This window comes from Atta cephalotes (genome assembly GCF_000143395.1).
Source record: "Atta cephalotes unplaced genomic scaffold scaffold00016, whole genome shotgun sequence".
Classification (NCBI taxonomy): Eukaryota; Metazoa; Arthropoda; class Insecta; order Hymenoptera; family Formicidae; genus Atta; species Atta cephalotes.
Genome location: NW_012130080.1, coordinates 4,058,101 through 4,086,092, shown reverse-complemented (window position 1 = coordinate 4,086,092; position 27,992 = coordinate 4,058,101).

Sequence of the window (27,992 nt, the reverse complement as noted above, 5' to 3'; positions counted from 1 at the left end):
GCTCGGAACCCTTTCGACGTCGTTTCGCCGCGGGCAAGGCGACGGTACTCGGCGTATTTTCTAGGCGAACGATAAATGGTACGTGCCAAGAGCCGACGAGCTGGGATCGGGCTCGTTTTCGCAGGACCGTTAGTAGACGCCTCCGGAACGAGGGGATCACGGACGGATTTTGGCGCGGTGCCATCCCCAGCACAAAGGCCCACGCTCGAGAGATCGCAGCCGACCGTAGGGGGGGAGGGTTTACGAAGGCCTGGGCTCCGACCAGTGCTGCTGTCGGTCGATTCGTACTAACCTACCGTCGTATCGCGACCCTCACCTCCAAAAATTTTCAAGCCTCACCGGTCCAGATCGCGTTTCTTTCGTGAGCGAATAATATTGTGATCCCTCCCGAGATTCATCAGGTCACCCATATATATCTACATTCGATTATTTAGAAATATATATTATATATATATATATATATATATATTTCAGGGTATTATATATATTTCTAAATAATGTATATATGTAGAAAATTATATACGAAAATGTTATAAAAAAATTATAAACGTTCGAAGATTTGCAAGCACAGATTGCATTTATTGCTCTTTATAGTATACTGTGAGATATCAAAGGAGCAATGGTAAAACTCAATCCCCTGAATTAAATAACATTTTGTCATTTTTAACTGCCAATGTATAAATCAATCTATTTTTTATGGCTGAATTACTTAGTTTCAAAGTAAAAGCGTTCATATTAATGTATGTGCTTAATAAATAATAACTTAAATTTAAGTCAATTTAATAAATTTCTTGAATTAGAATATTTAACTTCATTGTTTTAGTTAAATTGACAACGACTCTCTATAAAAGTGATTAAAAAATAACTCAAATTGAGTATAATTTGATATCGTGAATTTAACAGTGCAATAGGAATATTTTAAAGAGATATTCATTACTTAGACAAATGAAAGTCCGTATTCTTTCAAAAGGAAGAACTTTTGAATATTTATTGTAACTACTGATATTATCAAATATTATCATAATAAATATTCAAAAATTCTATCTTCTGAAAGAATTCTGAAAGAAAGCTTCATTCATCGCACTAATGATTGAACTCTTTTAAATATTCCTGTACTAGAAGTAGTAATAAATGCATTCTACTATTTCTACTCGTAGATCTTTGAACGTTTATACAACTTTTTAAGCATTCCCAGATATAAGTTTGAACTTTTTCATCTATCGACCTCATTAACATATTGTATAAGTTTATTAGTCTTAACATTTGTGAACATCTGTGTGCGTCTGTATGTGTGTGTAAAATGACTGTTACAAGAAGATCTACAGCATATGTACTGTTCGACGTGAAAGATAATCTTAAGATACGTACGTTGAAAAGAAGCATCTACTGTTCTAACAAATAGAGCCTATTTGCAGTAGATTTACTCGTAACGATCATGATAGCTAATCTTATCTTAGCTTCCATGTTTGGAATTTCCTTGCTGTTCAAACCATTCACGTGACACTCTCCCGTTATCGATGTAAGAATTACATTTCATTTACGAATCTCGTCACTTCTGAAGTAGCTCAAAATATCAATGACATTTTTTATAGCGAGACAAATACATTCCTATTTGTACGTAAGTAATATATAGTTTTGTATATAACAATCGACGCGAGTGTAAAATACACGATGGAAGAGACGTAAAATCAGTCGGCAGTTTACAGAGTGAAGACATAAGAGTCGAACTTCCTGCTACCGTAATTTACAAACTGTCCGACCGACCACCATGTGTATGAAATAAATGTCTACGTAGTGCGTCTCTTTCGTGAAATATATATGGAACTTTAGAAACGTTTCTAGCAAAATTATACTTGTTTTCTTGGTAAACATTTAAAAGAACATTCAAATAAAGCATGATCTCTCTTGTTATAAGCATGTATTATATATGCCGATAATAAATTTTGACATTAAATCTTTCTAAAAGGAAAAGTTTCTTTAAAAAATATTTACCGCGATATTACAAGATTTTACTAGTCGCTTGTATTTCAGAATCATAAATCATGTATATCATTTGAATTCCAATTTTAGAAGGAGCTTTATATTGGATTGTTCGGAAAGTTCGTGCCGATTTTGAAGGAAAATTGAAACGCAGAAGATTTAAATTTTAGTATACATTTATTAAATTTAAATCTTTTGCGGCACGAACTTTCCGGACAATCCAATATAATAATTTACTGAATAAATATTTCGAATATTTCGAAATGAGAATATCATTTTAACTTTTAATTATAATATATAAATAATAATATAAAGACATCACATATATGTGATGCACAATAATATGAGCACGAATAACAAATATATTTAGGTACTTACATGTAATAATCGCATATGGCTTCCAATAATTTTTATAATGTATTATCGTTAGAATGTTTACACTCTAATAATTTTTACAATATTCCGTTATTTTAAATTATTTAATCAAAATAACAGAATATTACGAATTATTATCGAAAAGAATTAAAACGTTATAACATTAATACACAAAAATAATGGAGGAGATATAAATAGAATAAATCTTTTGAAGACCAAATATTTGGCATTAAAAGATTTATTTAAAAGATTTAAATTTTGCACACGCAAATTCTATATGTTTCGAGTGCAATCCGCTATTCGTTGGCGCGACCTTTTAATGCGCAATTAGCTTAATCGACGCGTGGCTCTGAAAAACAAGCGCACGATGCGAGTTTTTATCATTCACGGGCGTCATCGACACGGTGGGCAATTGCGTATAGACTCGCCATCGAGTGTGAGAACGCAGAAACAACGAGAGAAAGACGTGTGAAAACGACGACGTTGACGACGACGATGCAAGTGAATGCGGGAAGAATACGCGAAGCGTATCATACAGCACGTCGACGTACAGCCACAACGCCAGGGATTAATGCGACGAGTTGCGACGTGTGTTATGACGTCACTTCCGGCCAATCAAAAATCATCAACGCTGCGGATCGCCGGCGCGGTTAAAGCCGCCGTTCACACGCGACTCTTTGTACGCGACAACGTCGGCGAGCAACGACGTGGTTTGTCGGAATCTCGCGTTTAATTGAAGATAATTCCGCAGCACGACCTCAGTCAAAGATAGATCGAGGCAATGTTCGAGCAAGAAATAAAAGACGTACAAATTCATCTCATTATAATACTGATTTCTCTTTAACTTTGAAAGACAATAATTTTTGGATAACGTTTACAACGTTTTTTTTAAGAATAGAAAAAAATCAAAACGTTGCTACATCAAAAAAAAAGTAAAGACAAATTAAATATTCATCTGTGTTTGTTTAAATAAAATCAAGTAATATCAAAATGTAAATGAAATTAATATCGAGATAGATGAAAAAATATATTAATTATCTGTACGTAATTAAGATCCGCTTTTAAATACAGCATTGGCAGAGAGGAGATGATGAGACTGAATTCTGGATGGATGCTGAAGAGAGAAAATGGATCACGTTCAAGTTTTCCGCCGCATAAGAGGAATGACGGAGTGGCCTCATTGAAAGGCTACAGGGCTAGTCTGAGTTTATGACAGTGTCGTTACACTCAATTAGCTTCACTGATGGCCTTGAGAAGCTACCCGTATGCGCCGAACCACGGGCCGGCTAACTGAAAGATGAGCGAGCACATCCAATACTTCAGTGTTAGGCTGATTTAATGCCTTTTATAGTTAACCCGTATCATATTCAATGTGGCGAAACAGATAACAGATAAAGCGCAATAGATAATAAATAACAATTATGTTTTAATCGTTAATACATACGATGGATTATTCGTGTCTTGAATTAATTTTTCGTCACTATCTAATCCTCTTTCGTTATTTAATCATAATACTTTCTTACTCATTTCGTAATATTAAAATACAAGTTAAAATACTCGTATGTTTTAAATATATATATAATATTTTAATATTTTTATTTTGGTATAAAAAAAAGAACGATGCTGTCTATCAATTAAATCGAATAATTTCCTTGACTATCCTATACACTTCATGTGAAAAGCAGACTTGTTCGAGAGGTACGTTCATTCTGCAAAAACTCAACTGAAAGTTACAGACGAGTTTCTCGTAGATAGAGTCCAGTCTGTACATCACGCAGCAGACGTGTACGAATTAGATCTATTTGTTTCTGGGAAAGATGGAAGTGGATCAGCTAGTCTAGAAAAACAGTAGGAAGAGATGCAGTTCAAGATATGGGTTATAGATATCTGCTATGTCAGACGTCTGAAAAGTAAAACGATTAAAACAAACTATAGGGATTATGTCATCATATTCGCTCATAAATAGAGATAATTATGCATTCATTCAGTCTACGTTAATACGTAATTCGTCATTCATAAAGAATGTTTTCTCGGTAGGAAATATTTTCACGGCAAAACATTATATATTTAATCTATTTATGTTTTTATATTGTAACATGTATCAGATATTTCGCATTTACATACGTATTACAGAAGAGAAATGTAGGCAGAATAGAAATATGAAATAATGAGTTTTGTCAGTAGTTCAAATTTGTAGATGTATCGTAAGAGAGTTTGAGAGTACTATTTGTATTTCTGAACAATAGAATTCGAAATATAATGAAAATTAAATATTTAATATTATGAATAAGAAATATAATAAGCTATCTCACATTTCTTTTTTCTTTATACAAATATACATTAATAACTACGCAATACAAATATCCATTAATAACGCAAAGGAGCTTTGTTTATAAATTTCTATGATAATCCAAGCTCAGACTAGTCAGTTTTTGACACTATCTAACAGACCGCTTTGCTTTGCTGTTTAGTCGAATGAAACGGAAGCTGTGAGACCAAAGTTTCATCCATTTGCATGCGGTCAACAATAGACGCGACAAAGTGGAAAGGACTTGTGGTTATAGAAGGGATAATGGACTCCTTGTACAATCCGTGAACTTCAAATGATCCTATTCTACTCACAATAAATGCAGAACGGCGAATTTAGGTAACATATCTATATAATTATACTGTACAATATAATACTAATTTTTAAGATATTAAAATCTTATTTTATCTAAACACTGACTATACCATAAAACTTGCATAAAACATTAAAAATCATGTATTTCTTATGAAAACATTTAATATTCATATCATAATAGATTTTATTGTAATGTTTAATTAAACATATTTTAAATTTTTTTCAAGAGAAATGAAAAACTTATTTTCCTGGAAACTATTTACTTCAAAAAATTCTACAAAAAATTATTGTAATAATTAAAGATGTAAGCAATCAGTTTCTGCAAGAAATTTTAATTAAATAATTTTAATTTAAAAAAATTGTTAAAGTTAATTCTCTTTCAACTAATAACGTTTTGTTGTGACAAACCTCATTTGTTAATTAGCAAATGCAGAAAAAATGCGGGATGATAATCACGGTAATTGTCCTACTTGTCGAATCTAAAAATAGTTCTAATCTCTTCTAGTTGCTCTTCAGTATTTACGTCTCGCGTAGCTTCTTCAGACAACAATTTGAATAATTCATCGATGAATTATTCCGATCGGTCATCTCGAAGAAGCCTTTGCCTTAATACTTGTCTTAATAAGGCAAGCTTATGGCATGCACGTGGTGCGTCGAGACGCATACGAGGAGAAAAGAACGACTTTCTCTATCGGTTGTACAAATTAGGAGTGCGCGTTCATAGCGATAAATTTTTCTTTAAATAATAGCTGTCTCACATAATTTTTAATTTACACTTGGAACTTAGATGAAACGAGATGACAACCTCTGTCTTCTACCACGACCCATGATTTTATCTTTGCCAGAATGAACCAGCTGCAACCTCATCTAATAAATTTGCTTGGCTGACTAGATATATTTAAAAAAATTTTTATCAAGCCACACATCAATCTATTCAATCGATTTTCTTCATAAAAAAATAATTTGGAAATACACATGATTATTGAAAATTAACTTTATACAGTTCTGTATTAAATCATTTGTTATTTCCCCTTTAATCAGTGAAGTACAATAATTAAATCAAAAATACAACGAGATATTGGACTGCTGCAGTCGAGTTTCCATTAATTTCGTACAATTTCCATTAATTCGTTCCAACAAACAAACATACAATTATTTAACTACCGAATCCTATTAAATGGTTCTTGGGAAATAACGGAAGTAACAGTTTTATACGAACGCAAGTTGCCCTGTCGTTCGAAATTGTCACACGCCAAATATTTGATACGCGCTGCCATAAGCAGCCTGTATCGTCTGAAAACAATCGTTCGGCCAAGGGTGGTCGAGAGAAAGTTCGAAATTGGTACACGTCGCCGCCAGATGTTACACAGCGACGTCAACGAGGGGAACGCAAAAACGAATCAACGCGTCCCTGCGCTCTTCGTGAGATGGTCTTTGGAAAGACAAACGCGCACAGCTGCCGATTTCGGCCCGAGGTTTAAGCTACGGGCCACATGTTCCCATCCTAGTCGCGTATGAGGGTCAGATTAAAGTTCCACTCGCACGACCGAACTTCGATCGATTCGTCAATCTAACGCGCAAACGCTAAAGTTAATTCTCTTCCAACCGTGGAAAATCGTTCTTGCATAATTGGATTCAAAAAGCAATCTCAAGCAATATCATCTTGATCATGTACGAGCAATGGATGAAGAAACTGTTTTAGTTATTCCCACGCGGCTGTATATTTTATTCCGATAAAGTTGACGTAAACTTCTGATGAAGAAATATTGTATTAACTCTCATATTTTTACTCCTTCTGTTCAATCTGAGTCTTTTTTTTGGTCCAATCTAAGTTTTTTTTATCGTTCTAAGCTTTCAAAAAAATGTGGAAAAATTCTGAATTATTTCTCAATATCTCTCTATTACATTGCCAAATAATTTTTTAGCTCAAACGTTAAAACCTTTAAATTGAAATTTAAAAAAAAAATGAGAAAGAAATTTGAGAGTGAAATTTCGCTTGTGCCAAAAAAGATTCAAATTACAGACGGAGGATTAAATTGTATCACGATAACTGAATTTCATCTAAAATCAACAATTGTAGAATTATAAGCTTTAGAGAAGTACTCTGCTTCATTTATCTGGATTGTCAGAATGCCTTAATACTTATTACACAGCTGTGAAAAACTGAGTGAACGGAGCGTAAAAGAGTGAGAGCAAGTTGACGTTAAAACGATAACCTTAATTATCATTATCTCAATGACCTACGAGCGGAATATCGCGCGTGTTCAAGAATTGTTTGGTCATTCGGTCCGTTCTCTCGTCATGGTTCACTCGGGAAACCCAATTTGGCGAACTTCCAAAGCCGTCGAACGATCAGATCTGCTTGAGAAACAAGCAGAGACTTGTCCATCCTCCAATAGTATAGCAGGTTCGTGCCTCATCGAGGCGCGAGCTATTTTCAACTCATCCTGGAGGACTGTCCGTGGAAGTCGTTCCAATGAAAAATATATTTTTCCCCGAAGTCGTTTATCGTCTTTCCACTCCGATTATTTGCAACGCCGCGCGCCGAGCCGTAGACCGAGTCGTCGAAAGGTCGAGAAAGAAATACGTTTGCACGTTTCTCGAATAAATTTCTCTCTTGCACTCGATGTACTTTTATTCCGGAATCCGCTGAGTTTTCGAACTGACGTTAGTGCATTCTGTATCTTAGATATTTTCTTTCTCCGTGTTACAAGAAAATCAAGCGTAAGTTTCTCGCATAACGTCATTTTTTTCGTGATAGAAATGATGTTCCAAAAAAAAATTGAAAATAATACATTAAAATCGAATATCTAAAGTACAGATTCAATTCAATTATTTTTCAATTTATTCTTCCAATAGAGTAAAAAAATGAAAAGTGTTTTATAAATTGTTTTTTAATTGTCAGCTAAAACAAATGCATTCGATTTAGATATGACGAGGAGAGCACTGAATATTCTTTGGCTTTTAGCCATAACTTTCTTATCACTCTGATACATTAATATATGACCGATTAATTTCCAATTTTGGCTGCATTCACATATTATGCATTCGCATATTAAATTGAATTAAATTAAATATAGCAGTCAAACAAAAGTTAGCGCAAGTGTAAAATCGCGTAAAAAAAATTTAATAATTTTATTATTATTTTTAATGAAGTCTAGACGTCAGTCAAACAATTAATCCATTCGCGTAGAAAAATATTTTCTTTCTCGTTCTATCTTTATTTAACGCGAGGCACGGTCTGAATATTACTTGAAATACTGTGCCAAAGGCTCTTTGTTGACCGTAAAATTTGTATTTCGTAAAAATTAAAATTAAGCTATTATTCGGTTCATTTAAATGAAAATGTTGAGAGAACGTTAACATACGAAGACATCAAAATAATATAAGGGCATTTATTTTCGGGCGATTCACGCTGTAACACTCACGTCTCGATTGTGTCGAAAATCTACCTTTTCAATCATTGTCAGAAACACAATTTAAACGCGGGCAGACGCGTTTCCTCCGACCCGCCATTGTCAGACGGACAAAATCGACTGGAAGAATCGAATAGGACGAAGGACGTGGCTCTTCTATATACATTGCACTTCGATTTCCCTCGTTCTTTCCTTCTTTCCCCCCTATTTATCTCCCTCTATCGCCGATGCCCTTCCTCCTCTATCGCGAGATCTCGACCGACTGGTTTCGCAGACCCGCACTGTGGCAGATGCGGTTCTGCGTCGTAAGAAATACGGAGTCGTCAGGTTTCTGGCCCGCAGAAAAAAAAAAAGAAAACGAAGAAATAAAAAGGAGTACACGAAGTACCGTATAAGTGACCGAGCGACGTTCTTTCTCGATGCAACGGTAACGTGCAGGTTTCTTTCCGTCTGCTGATAGGTTCTTTCGTTGGAAAGCTAGTCGCATATTTTACGTTACTCTTAACCATTTGTACACCTACACTCTGACGTAAATATCGTGCTCGATTCCGCGGTTCATATTTTATGTAATACGACAGATTGAAAAATCATGATCTTTACTATACAGAATTACTATTCAAGAAACAAATTTCTGACCCAGTTGATTTTCTCTTTAATTTGTAGTTAGACTTAACCTGATGATTATGTAAAAATTGTATTTTACAAGCTACACAGAAAAATACATACTGTACGAAAGTAATAATTACTATTTTCAAGTATTTCAAAAGTTTACATAAATCTATGAAGTTCATCACAAGCATCAAATTTATTCAAAATGCATCCTAAATCTTAATACTTCGTTTAATACTTCGAGATTATTAAATTAAAATTTGATTTGCTTATCAATTCTATCAATTTTATAATTTTCTTCAAAAGCAAATTAAATTTTTATTTTGAACATACATAATAATGAATTTTTCTAAAATTTGTAACTAATATATTTTAAAATTATTATCAAAAAAATATTCTTGGTTAAAGTTAACTGTTATTTAAAAGAGAGAAAGTAAATTAAATCACTTTTCTTAGCAATAAAATGATTTTTTTCTGTATATGATTAATCACTATATTAATAATTTTGTAGCAACTTTTAAGTTTGATTTTTCATTTGCTAGTTAAATTGTGGTTAGATTTGATGATAATGTAAAAATTGAATTTTTCTAATTTATCATTAAACTAATAATTTTGTAATAATAAAAGTTACTATAAAACTATCAATTTAGTCATGAATCATAGCTAGGAAAAATACAACTACATTATCAAATTAAATGACTACAAGTTAATCAAAAGATGAAAAATCTAGCCTTAAAGTCGCCACTACAAAAGTATCAGTATAATAATTAATCATAGAAAAACAATTTTTATGTTATTATCACAGACAAACCAATTAAAATCTAAACCACAAATTAATCAGAAAATAAAAAAGCCAGGTCTATGACTGTCATATCTTTGACTGTTATATTACGTTGCGTCACACGCATATATATACTATAAACAGTGTTTATATTTTCTTAGAATTAGATTTACATAATATGAATGGAATATTTAAAAAAATGGAACCTGTATTTATAACTATTCGTAAAGTGCAAAAAATAAATCTCTAGATTACTAAACCGGAATAAGACGCTTAGCAATCGCATTTAACTGGACTTACAGAAATTTATGGTTACACGTGGAACCCCGTAATGCCGAGAAAGGTCTGGGTTTATCAGTACCAAGGCTTCGCCTCGTAAAGCGATAAAAGAATGACTTATTTTTGTCCAGTTCTCTTCTGGCAGAACGAGTAAGAATGGAAAGAAAATGCGCGAGGTTAAAAAAGAAAATGGGAAAATAAGAGAGAGAGAGAGAGAGAGAGAGAGAGAGAGAGAGAGAGAGCTCGTTTCTTCTGTCTCACAGCTTTCCTTCGTGACGCGAGTTACGTGCGTTTCGCGCTGTTGCAGGAAATACCCTGCAGCGCAAAATAAAAGAAGGATTATCTCATGCATACGACATAACATGATGTGCATTCTAGGTGCTTGCACTTCGATCGCGTGCATGTATCAATGTTTTGGAATCTGATTAATGTTCGATGCTATGCGTGGAATATTCTGCTACATGCAATTTAACAAAATTCTTAAAATTGACATTAACAACTTAAAAATAAATTCAATCTTGTTGTCTTTAGAGATTCTGTTATTATATTACTACATTAAACAATAATACAGAAATAGTCAAACAATGATCGTTCGATTACAAAAATTACGAAAGAGGAATCTAGAAATCTAATCATAAGATATTAAAATTGTTTTTTATCACGGAAAGAAAACCTTTGGATCATCGATAACTTCTGTAGAACATATTATGTTATCCACGCATCATCTTTTTTAATATTCTATCTAATTTCTTGGATTAAATAACTACTAATAAAATCACGTTACAATAAATGATTGTAATATTTAATATTATTCTATAACAATTTGATAAATTTTAAAATAAAGAAGCATTAAAATAAAGAAGCGTTTGCTACTTAGCTTATTTTAGCTTATTTTGCGTGTTATAATCATTTGAAGTGTCCTTAAAGGAGCGTCAAGCTTTTGAAGATTAAAATCCTATATTAATCCTATATTAATTTGCAAATGAATTTGACAAATGTATATCAAATATAAAACATAGTATAAAAAAGAAAATAATTTCTTTCGCTTTCTTGAAAGAGAGTATTCCACGACACAAGTATATATCAAACTTAAAAAAAATTTCAAAAAATCCGTGTACTCCTTGAACGCAATAAAATTTCAGGTATTATCATGAACATAATATATTCGTTGAATCGTGCAGGAATTTCTGGGCCGACTTTACCGACACGCAATATCCCACGTTTTCTCACAACCCAACTCGAAAGGGGTTGCTCTGATGAACGGGTTTCTTCGTGAAGAACAACTTAATTCTAGGGTCATGGTATTACCTGGGATACCGTGCAAGGATCACAGCTCAGATTTCACATAAAGGTTTGGCAATAAACAGAATTTAAAAATGAATTAAAAAGTTATTTAAATTTCTGATAACTACAATATTTTTACGAAGGTTTAAAAAATTTATAAAAATGTTGCTTCGAATTGCAAAGCATAATATGTTAATTTTTTTCCGAGAAAAGCTATTATCAAATGCCACAAACATAACTCATAATAAAAAAAAAAATGAAATAACATTTTCAGAAATTTGCATAGCATACATCGTCGTATCATATCATTTTATAATATTTCTCAGAAGCATGTAGCACTTCTAGTAAAGGACTAGTCGAGACAATAATACAGTTTATAGTAATAATGCGCGCTTATGCAATTTCTAATTAAGCTGAGAGAGTTAAATTGCACGTAGTGGTACATAATGTGGTAGAAGTGAAAAATTACGGATCTAAGGATAGAGCAGGCTGCAACCGCGACGAATTGGATAATGAATCTCACGTGAGATCGTGAACTGGTACGACAAGAACGTCGAGGTAATGACAATAGATGATAATGACAACGGCAGTCCAAGGAATGTGGATGGCACTGTTATCTCGAAACGGCGTTATTGTTCCATTACCGCCACTTGAATACAAATCGGTCTTAATCGGCACACATACATAGGGCATAGCTATAATTGCAAAAGCAAATTAATACGGAAAACTGGGAATAAGATAAGTAAGACAATAGCGATGTATGTAATTAAAATGAATCCCAAAACAAACATGATACTGTATATTATATTTCTACTGTGTATTATATTTCTGATAAAAAATAATTCCAAATTATGAAAAATAATTTTAATTATTCAAATTAATTATCTAAATTATTTAAAAAATAGCAAATGTAAAAGTCCCATTAACCATGATTTAATTATTGGTTGATAATTTATCATGTTTAATATATTATTTTACCATCTATATGTAATATAGATAGTAAATAATAATATTGTTACTTAATATTGTTATTGTAAATTGTATTTCCCTTCTATAATAAAAATATGTTAATTATGATGATCAAAATAACATTATCATTTTGATTGTTTGACGTAAAATCAAAATATCTAGTTTATATTTCGCACATATGATGTATTTTATCTTGTATAATGAGGTCAATCAAGCTCATATGCACACAACGCATCCTGTTAATAAACGATCAATAAATTAGATTTGGTTAGTATAAACACAGGCTGTTGAAGTAATATTCAGCAAATTCAATAAAATATTCATATATCTAAGATAACGAGATTATCGAATAATCTCACGGCGACGTTTATTAAATCCAATTCAGCTTCCAACTAGCAGATACTAGCAGATACATGCTATAATAATTGCGCTATCAATTCTGCAACTATTGTATTATAACATTGGTTGATTCTGCAAGAATATTACGAAACGCCCACGTTCGCGAACATATTTATCTGGCAAAAATCTTAGATTGATTAAAACTAACCAAAAAACAAAATTAATTTATTCTGAGATTGTACTACGGCGAAAAATATTATGTTGAATTTATTCTGTAACAACGATGTAAAATAATTCATTAAAAAATCATTTGTTTCTCCCTTTTCTTTATCACAACGGAAAGAATGATTTTGCTGAAGAATCTAAAAATTTTCCCAGATACAAATCTAAAAATGATTTTATTGAATCAAAATAATTAAGTATGTAGAGACATTGAGAATAATGTTGCAGTTTTAATATTTTAGTTTAAAAATCCTATATATAATTACTTTAATGGTCTAAAAAAATTATCTGTATTTAACTAAATTTTTAGATACTTCAACAAAATCATTCTTTTCGTGCAGAATTGATTTGCAAAAAAATAAAGTTAAGGAATGTTATTAGATTAATGAAAATTCCTTCTTGATGATATTACATAACTAGTACGAGATAAGCAGAGAGGCGTTAACGCGGAATCGTTAGATGCAGAAATTCCGTCAGTGAATAATTGACATTCCTATTAGAATGGATAATAGAGCGAATCTTTGTGCACAACACGGAAGGAGCTTCTATTTGATATTAAACGAACCATAGCGCAAACTTCAATATCACGGTCTTATGATCGCGCGACACGATGGTACCGCGTTAGCGTATACAAGATACACCCTTTAATCACGTACGAGCGCATGTCATCTGTGAAATTATTTATTAACTCCGCTCTAAATATTCAATCGGGCCCGGATTATAGTCGGAGGTTACACGTGACATCATGGTGAGCGGCATGGAGGGGAAGGTATTTTCGAATCTAGATTCATAAACTCAACCATCGTGTTTCAAGCTCGAATTGTTAATGGGGTCGAGTTATATTAAAAAAGCACTGAATATAGACGATATGTTCATTATGAAAAATGTGTTTAAAGATTTAATCTTGACCCTTCGCAAATAGTTCGTACACGTCTTCGCAACTTTTATTCTTATTCTCAGTCCACTTGTCTATATTATCGCCTCTTTTAATTTTTAATTGCTATTATTCTATGTAAGATGACCCAGTTCTTAATAAAATTTCACACTGAAAATAGATTGTAACAACTTACGTGAGCTTAATAAATTGATACTACTTGCTTTTACAATTTTTTCGATTCCTCGTATCTTCTCCTATTATTATCAATGTAATCTTTGTCATGATCTTTTATAGCTTTACTTTTGTAATTCCATTTTTAATAAAATAATTAGATGGAAAAACCAATGAGAATCAAACGCAATTCTTGATGTATGTTCATATTATTAATTACAATTTATTTAAGAATAATAATTTTGTCACGTAAAAAATCACGTCAAAAATCGCGTTTGATTGCACTTCTAGCTAATTATTTTTTTAATTCAAGAGCTCTTCATATCTTTATCTTCTTTTAATATTGCGTTTCACGTTTCGACACTTTCTATTCTGTACCGAAGCTATATTTAGTTATATATTCTTCGAACGTAATAAGTGAGATATTACAATATATATCAAATTGGAACAATCGCACCAATTAAGGTGGAAAAACGTAGAATATTGCACAATTGCAATGTGAAATTTAGAGCAATTCTGAATTTTGTTGCGTAAGCTTTTACTTCCCGGACAAAGTCCATGAGAACGATTGCGAATAGAAGAAAATCGTGCGAGAGAATAATGCACATGGACGTGTCAAGAGAGAGAGATGGCGTAGGTGCGCGCACAATTGACATTCCCATTACCGGATGATACAGGGAAGGCTTTGTGCGGCACGGCGGTAGTTTCCGTTTGATATCACGGCGCAAGCATCCGCGAAATTCGCATGCCATTCCTACAAACGCGAACGAAAAGACGCATCGCGTTAAACCGCCGGCTACGAATTTGCGGTGCACTCACTGATCTTGAATTTCCATCCTAAATCGCGCTACATTTCCCACTACGTATGACTTCTACTAACTGCATGAAAACTTAACAAACACAGTTAACATTTCACTCAGAACCCAAACATGAGGAATTTGAAACGAAAAGATGCGCTTGTATCATCACAATTTCGTATCGACTAGTGAAATTAATATCAGCAGCAAAAATTTCTAGCAAATATTAATGCCATTTGTAATACACATGTTTATAATAAATTTTCAAAGATAAATGTACAATATTTTTTTCTAATCTCCATTGCGTCAAACTGATTAAAAACATTTATTTAATATTAATTATGATAACTTTTTTCTCTTATCGTTATAAAATTTTATGAATCAATTTAAAATATAATAATTAAGAATCTTAAAAAAAAATTTAGAATTGAATCGTATTATTATATAGCAATAGTATTGATAATAAACAATAGTATTGATAATATGATATGAAAAATTTTGCTAAAGTAATACATATTTTTCTTATCTAGTATCTATTTTTCAAAACATCCAGTAGAGATGATATTGGACGTAATAATCTCAATTATATTATAAAATTGTCTATTAATTTTATTTTAAACAAATTTTGTCTTCTGTTTAAAATTTTCTCTTTGTAAAAAAAATGTCATTATCTTTAGCCAAACAAATTAAAATAAAATATGTGTCATATTTAACTTACGGTATTCGGCATTATCGATAGATCAGCAGACAAGGTACTTACCTAAAAATAAAAAGAAAGTTTCTAATTAGTCATAAACTCAAAGACTACATTGAACATTAAATACTATAAAAATTTGATTTTTATATTTATAGATATCAGAGAAAAATTACAAGCCCAATAAAATTTTCAGAATATACTATAAATTACTGTTTCGCTTAATTCTTCGAATTGTATTTTATTACAACTAGTTCAATCTTTCTACAGAATTATCTAAACTCTGTTTTATTTCTTTTTACATATTGGATTCGTCATTTTCAGCATCGAAGAGCTGCATAATTTGTTGTTCGCGTGCGAAGCAATTTGCAAAATTTAAATACTAAATTATGAAATAAACGTGCAAATTGACGTATAATTGACGTATAGACAAAATTTCAAAAGTAGCTGCTAATCGCGCGACGTTATCACGATAGATAATTCACGGGCGCAATAAGACAACACTCATGTCGGCCATGTCCACGTCCGTGAAATGGAAATTAGATTCATTCCCACACGCGATCCCAGTTTTCAGCGGGCGCGCAGAATCGATATCGAGTATCTTGTTGTGCGTGCCCAATGGCACAGCGGTTCTCACATGCTTTCGATCATGAAAATATACGCGACAGATTTGACGACTTGAATATCCGTTTACACTTAAAATAGCATCTGTCACTAGCCGTCACTAGCCGAATTCAAATCTGTCAGGTCATTTTATAATATTTGTTATCGATTTTATTTATAGAAATATAAAATGCAGCATGAAATAATTCTAGAAATGGAGTCATAATATTCTTTAATGTTTTATTTACCTCAGTGAGAGAGAGAGAAACAGGAAGATAAAATTTTTATTGAAACAATGCTTATAAAATGTAAAATAAAATAAAAAAAAAATCAGAAATTTCCAGGCGATTGAGAGCAATAATAGCGCAAAAATTGGTGCATTTGATATCATATATTATTATTTTCACAATAGTATATTTAAATTTCTTACATAAAATATCGATCGAACATTTCATTCGAGCCATCTTCAGCGATGAAGTAATTACATATGATGTTGTTGGTTATTAAGAAAAAAAACTAAAAGAAATATTTGATATGAGTAATCATTTATTTAATTAATATGCAACTAACAAAAGCTTTCTTATTTTTTCATTCAAAAATTGTATTGTTCTAATCAAAATTTAGTTATTCTAGTCAAATTTTTGTTAATCTAACTAAATTTTTGTTAGAACAACACAATTTTTTAATAAAAAGGTCAGAAAATTTTTGTTAGTTACACTATCAATAAAATAAATGATTGCATGTACTAAAATTTCTCTCAGTGTGTAACATTTATTTGCAATAATACAAAACTTTTCTTAAAATAACTATCAATAAAATGAATGGTTACATATTAGTATTATAAATAACATTATTTACGTGTATCTAGAATTATCAGGAGTATTTCATTGAGACCGTGATAAGATAAATTGAAAATGTATTATCGGAGCATTCCGAATTTTTATTCACAGCGCATCAAATATAGACAGAAAGATATTTAACGTTATATTTTTATATAGAATTTTTATACGGATTCGCATTGGCGTGCTTTTCCATAGGTAGTAACTATAACTCGTAAAAAAGGAACGGGCCTCGTAAATTACATTTGCGATTTAATATCGGGACACCAATAAATCTTCGTAACAGTACATGACTTCAGCAGCAATGAGAAAGAACGTCTCTCCCTTGGATTTCTAAGTTGTCTCAAGTTAAGCCCCCAGTCGTCTGTTTGCATACAATAGCTGAACGGAAGAAGATATACGCCTAGTTTTTATATGAAGAATATAACGGAAACTAATCAATCCGACAGGCTAGTAATAACAGTTACAAACTAAAGGAATTGCGAGAAAATTGATTGAGTTTTATAAACGCTTTATGTGCAAATATATTTGGCTTTTACTCTAATTGAACATTACGTCACATGTACATCTAAAAATAATTAACCATTAATAAAATAAATGGTCATACTAGTATCATCAATAAAATATTATTTACGTATTTCTAGAATTGTGGGAATATTTCATTGAGATCTTGATGAGATAAATTGAGAAGCGTATTACCGAAGCGCTGCGAATTTTTATTCACGGCGCATCAATGGCGTGGAAATTTCAAGAATGACAAATACTGCAAAAAGTTTCGATATTCTACCAACTACTTTTGCGTCCTACGAAGATAGTTTGATAAGTCAATGGTTTAAAAAAAATTTTTTAAACAAAAATTCGATTTCTTTGTCAACCTTTTCATATGCTCCTTTTAAAAATCACTGATTTATCAAACTACAAGATCAACAAAATTATTTAATCTGTATCTAGCTAAATTTTACAAAACTACAAAACTTGTTCTTTCCGTATAACTAAATTTTTAGATACTTCAGCAAGTCCTTTCTGTGTAATCCTACTATCTCGAATTGTCGCGAGAAAAATAAAACATGAGCCGTTAGCTAAACGTCTTTTGGAAGATTCAGCGGACTTGTGACCGGAGAAACTCAGGCCAGGGCAGATCGTCAGTAAAGTTGTACGAGCCTCGATATAGCCGGCTGCGCCGAAGATATCGGGAACAGAGACGAGAGTAACGCGCAGAGATAGCCCCGTGTGGATGGGTCATCTCATTATCTCGGGGCGCATTTAACCGGCGGATGCAAGCTACTTTTCTGAGATATCCTTGAGCCCTCTTTTTGCCGTATCTACCGACGGATGTGACGTTATACTGAGAAAAAAAATAACGATGTATAAGACTAGAAAATTCCTTCGCGCAAAATCGATACTCGTATAATCTCGCGGACATCGTCACTAAAAATCTCGCGAAAAATGTGCAAATAAAGGAGTCCGGAATTAAGACGAAAAGATCCAACGTTGACGTATCAATTTTTCATCTTATACATATTGTATATCATGACACATACAAGACGAATAGAGGGACAGAAAGAGACAGAGAATATTATCTATCTATCGTGACGCCATTCGAGTTGCGCTTCGACGAAGCAAATATCGAGTTTAACGAGTTTTGCGAAACTCCAGCGATCACCAGATAAACCCATTAGGCGCGAGAGAAACTTTGGTGACGGAGTATCGAAAAGTACTATCGGCAACCGTCATAATACACTGCTTTGATCTACTAATTCTTCGATCTAAGAATGTTTTATTAATAAAAATTAATTTTGTTCTTATTTTGATTAAATTTTCTTATTTTCTTATTTTATTACTTTATAATTATATTATTTTATTATATTATTTTTACTTTATTACAATATTTTATTATTTTATTATTTTAATTTTATTCTTTTATTATTTTATACGCATCAATATTTGTTTGTTTGTTCTCTTGGCCTTTCACCTATATTATTTTGCTTAATATACGCGCTTGATTTTCATATTTTTTATTTAAAAAATTTCAAGTAAACTGTTATTCCAAACCACACAGGCTTCAATAAAAAATTGGATAAAATATGCAATGCTTATTAAAAAAAAACATTTTTATTTCACGCAGATCTTATAAGACGAGTTTCAAAACGGTCAAAGAATAAAGAATGTAGATAGAATGCCTTTACAGAGCAAAGCACTCTAAAAGTCCAAAGAGAACTCGGCTTTGTTCGTGCGAAGAGTACACTCAAGTATAAAGATGCACAGTTCAAAAGCTTACTGAGAACTTGAAAATTTCAAAATCTCTTATGTAGAGCGCAGCTAAAACAAAATCATCACCAGCAAAAACTCAATTCGACAATCGTATGTCAGTCATGAATAAATAATTTCGAAAAAAAGAAGATAGATACGCGTATTGGGAAATAGTTGTTGTCAATCGTCTAAATTCGCTGAAGGGAAAGCAAGCAGAGACTAGAACGATGGATGATCCTGCAGAAAGCAGGAGAGAAGGATATACGCTCCGCGATAGAGGAGGCTGCAGCATGCGTGGGCGGTAACGACGTAGGCGACAGGGGTTGCCAGGGACGGTGGGGGTGAGCTACGTGGGTGAGCCCAGAAGCAGGATACCCCCCGTCGGATGACTTAAAGAGACGCTGCGACTATCCCGGACCGATCGATATCCGCAGCAGCCGCCAGCCACGACTACGACACACCGCGCCGTCAACGCGGGCTTTCCCGGACTTTCCTTTCCCCGATCAGAGAAATTATATCTTGTTCGAATAAGTTTTTATTATTTACACAGAATCCAATTACTGTTTGCACCGTTTATGCATTTATTAATTCGTATTGAACGTTCTCATGTCTGGATTTACATAAAATTTATTGTTTTAATCTTAAATGCTTTTTTTAATGTACTATTATAATTTGATTGTATTTAGATTACAATTAAATTATAATATTATATTTTAAAAAAGCATTTGAGATAAATAATGTAAACAAATAAAGTTTCGTGTAAATAATATTCGGACGTAAATTTCTGGGATGTTTTTTATTTATTTTTTTATTTATCGATGATGACTAGTCTAGAAATATAAGATGAAATATAAGATGATAAGAAATATAAGATTTTGGACGAAGACATTTTATCTTTCATCTTGCTTCTCACATAATCACATTTCATTTTAAATTGAAATAAAAATTTCACTTAGAGAACAGTTATTCGTGATACATCAGTAAACTTTATGAAATTTTTTATTCGCAAATACTTTACTCCGCATTTAATACCTACTTATTACCAACTTGTTAAAGTAGGAAAGTTGATCCTAATATCTAGATCGTTTTAATATATTTGAGTCAAATAGGTGGAGGACAAAGTATAGGTCTACACAAACAAGAATTTTTCCAATTGGACAGATGATGCTGCGACTTTCCGAAGATAAAACGAAGATTTGCAAGTTGTGCTCGGTAATCGCGTAATATATTTTTCTAAGAGGAAGTGATCTTTCAAAGAAAGATCACTTCCTCTTAGAAAAATATATTATAATAGATAAAACAGCAACCGATTCTTTATGCATGTATTTGCGATTATCTCATGCATAAAATTACGAATGTATAATTGCTTTACTTCGAAATTGTGTTACCAGTAATGAAATAAATGCAACAGTAATAACAATTTTAATAATGTCTACATAAATTTTATGAAGATGTAAATTCTTTTAATACATACATCAACGCGTGTTTCTTAAATTAATCTCAAACTTATTGGCTGTCCATTGCTCGCCTTTGTTAACTTCTGAATCATTAAAACAACTTCTGCCATCGTCGCAGTGATCTATTAAACTTATTAACATATAAAGAAACGAGCAAGAACGAAATTAAAAAAAAGAAAGCAATAGATATTATATTTAAGCCTAAAATCCGCGAAAAATGCGGAGCGAAGTGAATTAATCATAGAAATTCAGGCCTTATTGGATTTATTTGAAGGAATAGGATGGGATTCGTCGAGACGAGTAGAACGAATCATCTCATTCCACCGATTCTGCGCGAGAAGGAAGAATTTCTATTCAGCCGGACGGGAATTACACGTCGCGATGTGCTTCGTAAAGAGCGTTTTCTGTAAAAATGAAAATTTAAGGAGCGTCCCTGTGCATTTTATTTCTCGGGATAGCGTACGAAAATATTACTCGCGTTTCGTCTAAGAATTAAGCTCGATTGCTTGGGAAAAACGAGCGAGAGAAACTTTGATATTGGAAACCGAAAATGCATTCATTATTCGGGTGAAAAGAATAACGGAATAACGAGCACCGCTTGACGACATCGCTTGACGCGGAAGGAAAATGAAACTCTGCTGCAATTATTCCGTAAGGAAACGTGAGAGTCGCGCTAACGGTATCGCTTTGTTTCTTTACGTGGAATTGTATTACAGTAAAATCTAGGTTTCTCTTCGTTTGCAACTCGGAAGTCATCCGACTTAATTGTCATTTAATTGTCTCACTCTAAGAATGTTAAACTCCGCAGTTAAACTTTGAGAAGATTGCAATATAAGTAAAAACACTGATAGCTGTAAGCATTAAACTGTTCTTTCTATGTAGGTTTTATTTGACATTTTTCTTGTTCAAGTTGCTGTCATAGAATACATCTCAAATATTCTTCACTTAAAACAATTAAAATTTACTTTTAATCCTGTTAAAAGCAACATGCTGTAGCACAACGTTGTTCGAATTAAATTAAACTGTCTCTAATTTTTTAAGTGAAATATGGCACAAATATTCTATACAATTTTTTTACTTCTGGCTATTGGGAACATTCTTGTTTGTTGTGCTCTTGTAATAAAATTATGCGCTATCTGGCACAATACCAAGCGCTTTAAAAATTTCACGGTCGTCTTTATGAAAGTCACGTTAGAATAAATTCGAGCACGGTAGGCAAGCGAGAATTTCAGAATTCTAAACGATCACAATTATTCAAACTTGCAGCTGTCATGAGAAAGCAGAAGACAGTAAACTCTCAGTTGGCATCAGTAACACTTAAACGTTATAACCGAACAAACCGGCATTCTCGTTGAAATGTAAAATGTAATGCATGCAAACAGATAGAGAAAGAGAAAAGAGAAGGCGAATGCAACAGTCGAAACGTGAATGCTCTTTGCACAGATACGCCGCAAGTTTCGTCCTATTGTACAACTCCGCGGAAATAGTTTCCTGTGTACGCAAAGCGCAAGTTAAACTTAGGTACGACATGTGAAGCAAGAAACTTCATGAAATTTTTCTAAACACGATGTCAGGTATGTGCAACGTGGAAAATCGCAAACAACTGCGTTGGCAGGACGATTGTGCAGGTTGTATTCGACTGCATTCTTCGCGTCACTTTCCAATTGAGAGGAAAGCTACAGTGAACGCTAGTGTTGTAAATACCTGTCACGGAACTACTTCAGGGGCGCTTCAAAAAAACGAGCGTAGCGAATTTTCCAAAAATTTCGGCAAAACTAGAATTTCGAGCTTTCAAAACGATCTTCATAAATCTCAAGAAAGAGACTCGACGTACAAAAATATAAATATAAATCCAAAAATATAAATTTCTATACTCGCAGATTTCGTGACAAAATATAATATTGTTTTATCTTAAGATTAACGCATGCTGTGGATTGCTAAGTTCATTTTCTTGAAACTGATTTTACTCGTATTGATCGTGTATTACTTGCGCAAAACTCATTCGCCGTGACTTTTTAAGAATATCGACAAACCAGAGATATGCATGCCCTCGTGGCTGTTTATGACACATTACTGAGTATCTATACTACGAATAATTAATGAAACTGTTGTTTTTCCGAGCAAAGATTACAAGTAGAATAAAATCATCATAACACAACGATTATATGAATATATGATTATTGGCAATTTAAATCGTCAGTGCAAAGATCGCATTAACGCAAATATTAATATCTGCTTTCTATATTGACGAACATAAATTCAAGATAAATATATTTATCATTTATATAGTAGCATTCGTGGATAAAGCTAAGAAAAGTTGGAATTATAATAGCGGGAATATGAATCATTATGATGATGAGAGGGTATCATATATAAAGCGTGTATAAGTGGAGTTAAGGAACAGAAAAAAGATTCCTACGAATATAGAAAGATAGTACGAAAGATATAGTAATGATAATTTTGTAATGTTAATAAATAAAAATCGTTTTTCTCTGAACAGCTTTTTACCATACCAAGATCAACGATAATATAATAATAATAATAATAATAATAATAATAATAATAATAATACTGATACTGTTATTAAAAATCAGAGCATTAGAGATGCAATTTATTATATAGCGTTTTATTATAATCAATCTATCATATCTATCTATACAAGAATGTATAGTTAAAGCTAGAGCTTGACTCACGATCTTTTCTCGACTATGAGGAAATAACACCTTGAAGGCGTTATTTCCTCATAGTCGAAATACATTGAATTTTTGCAGTCCCTTTGCAGTATATTAAAAAATTCCTGATTTTTCTGCATCCTCTTTCGCACCTTCCTTTATTCGTTCCGAATCGAAACGACATTAAGAAATTCCTAATATTGAACATACCACGCACTTTCCGGTTCGTTTATTCGCAACACCGACTCGAATAGATTGATTGATAGCTATTAAAGATCCATCTGTTATGCGCGCTAGAATCGTGATACGAAAAAATATTATTCAATACATATCTCATAAATCGAAATTATTATATCACGTCATGCATTCCAAATAGAATCGATATTAACGAATTTGATCAAGCATGCAGTATCTTTCGATTTATTTATCCATAACAATTTGAGAATTATTTAAGATCTGTTTGTTACTATTAGAATAGATATATTATAGAAATAGAAAATATTTAAATATTTAAAACGAAATTTAAAGTATATTGAAACGTACATGGAAGTTTATAAATAATGAATATTAATTTAAAATACGTCGTTATATTATTTTATTAAAAGAAGCAATTGTCCTATGTATTAATATCTAATTCAAATGAAAAGAGAGAGAGAGACTTTCTTTGGAAATACATAAATACAATGAAAAAAAGATATATAGGTGTAGGAACATAACTTAAGATATACAGCGGCAATATTTACCGAGCCAATTATCGCTTTACAGTGATATTATAATCGATCGAGATGAATGGCTTTGAGTTGATGAGATGGTAAAATATTGACTAATGGTGAAGACGACGCACCTGATTCAGAGATGTAGCGCGTTGCAAACAGCAAAAAAAGGGATGGAAGAATTCGAAGCTAAGTATTTCGATGCGAAATTTCACTAGGGCGTTGCTAGGCAGCTGCGAACTTAATGTTTTAAGTATTCAACCGAAGGTTCGTAATAATTTCTCAAGGGAGAAAAAATTCAACATGTCCCTTTGAAGCAAAAACATCTCGCGTATACCAAGTGTTTGGTCTCATAGTGCTACGTTCCGAGTACGTTTCGAGTACAATTTTGCAAAATTTAAAAGCTAATTACGAAGATATTTAATGATAAAGTATATACAGTCAAAATATTAAATATAATTCTAAAAAAGATATATCTTTCAATATGGAAAATTAAACTTTTAATAATTAAGTTTAAACAGCGCAAACAGAGGATGAATATTTAATGCTGACAACAAAATTAAATAAAATTTTAAATGAAAATTTAATTCGTTCATTAATTTATAATGACGATAAAGAGAATAGAGTTTCATTTTCTTTAAACAATTTTCAACCGGTGATAATCTGCAACGAGTTGGATTTTAAATCAAGAGCAATAGGTTCAGAATTTCTATCGTTTTATTCTTCTATACTGGTACCAGCAGAAAACCGACGAACTCGACACAAATTTTGATAATTCGACAGAAATGAATAATGTGTAGTTTTAGAAAATAAACTAGTTGATGTCACAAAGACTTTTTAAAGAATTTCATTCTCAAATGCTTCATCATCGACCCAAGCCCAAGTGCAATCAAATCAAAAGATACAAAAACAGCGTCACTAATTATCTGTAAATACATATATAATTATATACAATAAAGTAGGTTAATAGTTTTCAATGAGTACAAATGCAACTTTATTATCAATTCTCTGAAGCTCAATTACAAATTTAATTCACTGCGATTAATTATGCGTTAATTTATTGAAGTTATCCATTTGAAAATGAATGTCAAATATGGGTGCAATTTAATATCCAAACGCTAAAATTAATCTTCATTAAATTGGAAATTATAATGATTCACGACCGAATTCAACACCTATGAGTCACAATTGAATTCAACATCCACTCCTGATTATGTCACGGATATTCGATAATAACTCACGAAAGATAAAAGTATGGCAACTGTGTATTCGCATATTTCGAAATTCGTTCTACTAATGGCGATTCAATTAGGATGGAACGCTTTGACCTACGCACATGCGCAATCATAAATTACCACTGATAATTCGCAACAAATAATACGAATGCGATTTAACAAGTTCAGTATTTTCTCGCTACAGATAATCGTTAGCATGAATATCATTGGAAGGAAATGTACGACTGGCGAGGCCAGCAACCTCGTTTTCTCCGATTAGCCTCGACCGTGTCGTCTCCCCAATTCTCAACCAGGCTCGCGTTTTCGTAAATTACACCACAGTAAACACGGCAAATGCCAACTTCCCGAAATCTTCGCCACGATGTGTCAAGACGATTTATCTTAGCCGCCCGAGTTCCGCCAAGTTTCCCAAGGGAAACCACAAGAAACACGATATTGAATATGCCATTGCACTAAAATGACAATAAAGGTGGTACTGGTGCATCCTCTACCTTTGAGAATTACGAAAAGCGTGATGTAGAAAATTATGAGAAATAACTAACGCAAACACACATGATTTAACTTTTAGCAAATTTCTAAAATAAAACATGCAATTTGTAATGCCACACCGATAAGTTATATAAAAACGTGTTTTAAATGATTTTTCAGATGCATCCTGTGTAATTCAATTGTATAATTATTATTTATTTATTACAGAAAATAATTTTTAACTACCAATTTTCGATTAAATTTATTCTACTTTTATATTCTAATTAAATTTTTTCTTAATTTATAATATTCAGTACTCATGAATTTTTAATTTAAAAGAAATTTTTTTACGTTAATACAAAACATTATTTATATCAAATAAAATAATTAAAAATTAATAATGCTGTCTAAATTATTTTCACGATAATTTAAATTTAATTTAGTAAATAAATCGATTTTTTAATTTTTTACGCTAAAAAGATGTTTAGAAAAGTAATGATATTTATCTATAACTAAAATATTATGTAGTAAACTAAATATATAATCTAGTAATTATAATTGTCATACACTGATACAAATTTAATTTTAGATTTTAGATGTCAAATGTCAGGCTATTCAATTGCGAGGAGGATAATAGAATTTCTTCGACAAATCACTAATATGATTTTAGTTTCGTAATACACAGAATTAATTTCAAACATTTAATATTTGTCAGTTTATATTTTCCATCATACAACACATTGTTAATGATGCAATTCGCGCGTCACTATGAATTTTTAATTCCGCAAAAATAACAGAGAGAAAAAACTATCCGCTGAAAAGTTTGTCAAGGGAATTGAATAAAAATTCCATATTGCGCATATAAATGTTCTACTAATAAATAATATAACTAATTCTATTGAACGTTCTACCGAGCTTCTGCATGCGTTTTATTCATATTTGTAAATATTATTTTATTCGTGCAATAAAGTCCAGTTTATACAAAAAATACTTCACTGGCAATTATATGGCCGGAAAAAAAACCCTCCCTGTTTGTTATTGATTTACTGATACATTAAATTGAAAATAAATTTAATGATTTAATTTAATTTATGCAGGAAAAAGCGGAATATTTTGCTAATTGCACACCTTGAATTTTCTCACGCTGTACCCAGTATTTGCAAGTGTTAATTCTCAATGCGCGCATTCGCGCATGAAAAACAATGGGTGGACATGCAAAAAAGACCTTGACACGTATTTATCATAGGGTTAATAATGCTAAAACATAGCGCAGCGCAAACGTTTCCCCCAATGATAATATTACATCATCGACAACGAATAACAATAGATTTTTGGATTTAACGAATTTCATATTAGTCAAAATAATATTTAAAAATTGCATGAGGAATATTGACATGAGGAATTACAATAAAAAATGAATATTTCTTTTTTAGCGCGGTAAAAATGCTTCGTCTCCGCTCGAAGCAAATCTTGATTTAATGTAGCAGAAATGTTCATAGCATACAAAAAAAGGCAGGTAGATATTGATAGAATATTATTTATGCTGGACACGAACCAAAATTAATATGACGCATATTGAATATCAGAATCACATCGTGCGCTTATAATAATTCATAAAACAAATTAAAATATTTTTGGGCGTCATCCATTTTTGCGAAGAGTCGATATTTCAAAATTTTATTGCAATAAGGAACATTTGTAATTCATATCATCGACACCTCTTGTTTAAAAAAAAATCATAGTATAAAACTCAAACAGACTCTTGTAATAAATCCTAATATTAATGAAAAATCATATGCGCTTATTAATTTGAAATAAAAAATGTATTTTTTATTTGCAAAAAGATCGAAAGTTCTTCTCATCGATGTCATCTTGCAAGTAAAAATTAATCGCTATTAGCAAATACTGACGTTACGCATCACGAAATTTAATCATATTGAAAGATTTAAAGCAAATCAGGTAATATTAATAATTGAAAAGAATATTTTGTATAAAAACATTTTCGATCAATATAAAAGTATTAATAGTGTAGATTATAATTGTGAGATTAATGATGTTTAGGTACACTTTATTCTTGCAATGGTACCGTTTTATGATAATTCGATATTGTTGGAAAGAATATATAAAAATAGTTCACCACTTTCTAAAACTTTCAAAAAGTTCCAAGAATTCTCGCACGCGACATTCAATGCATACAAGATTTTGTACTATCGTAAATTAAACACGCTTGATTTGAAGCCTACAGTGTGTTCGCAAATAAGTAAAGTAACGAATAAGTAAAAGTAACGAATAAAAATTAAAAAAATATATTACACATTAAATATAAGCCACAATACGAG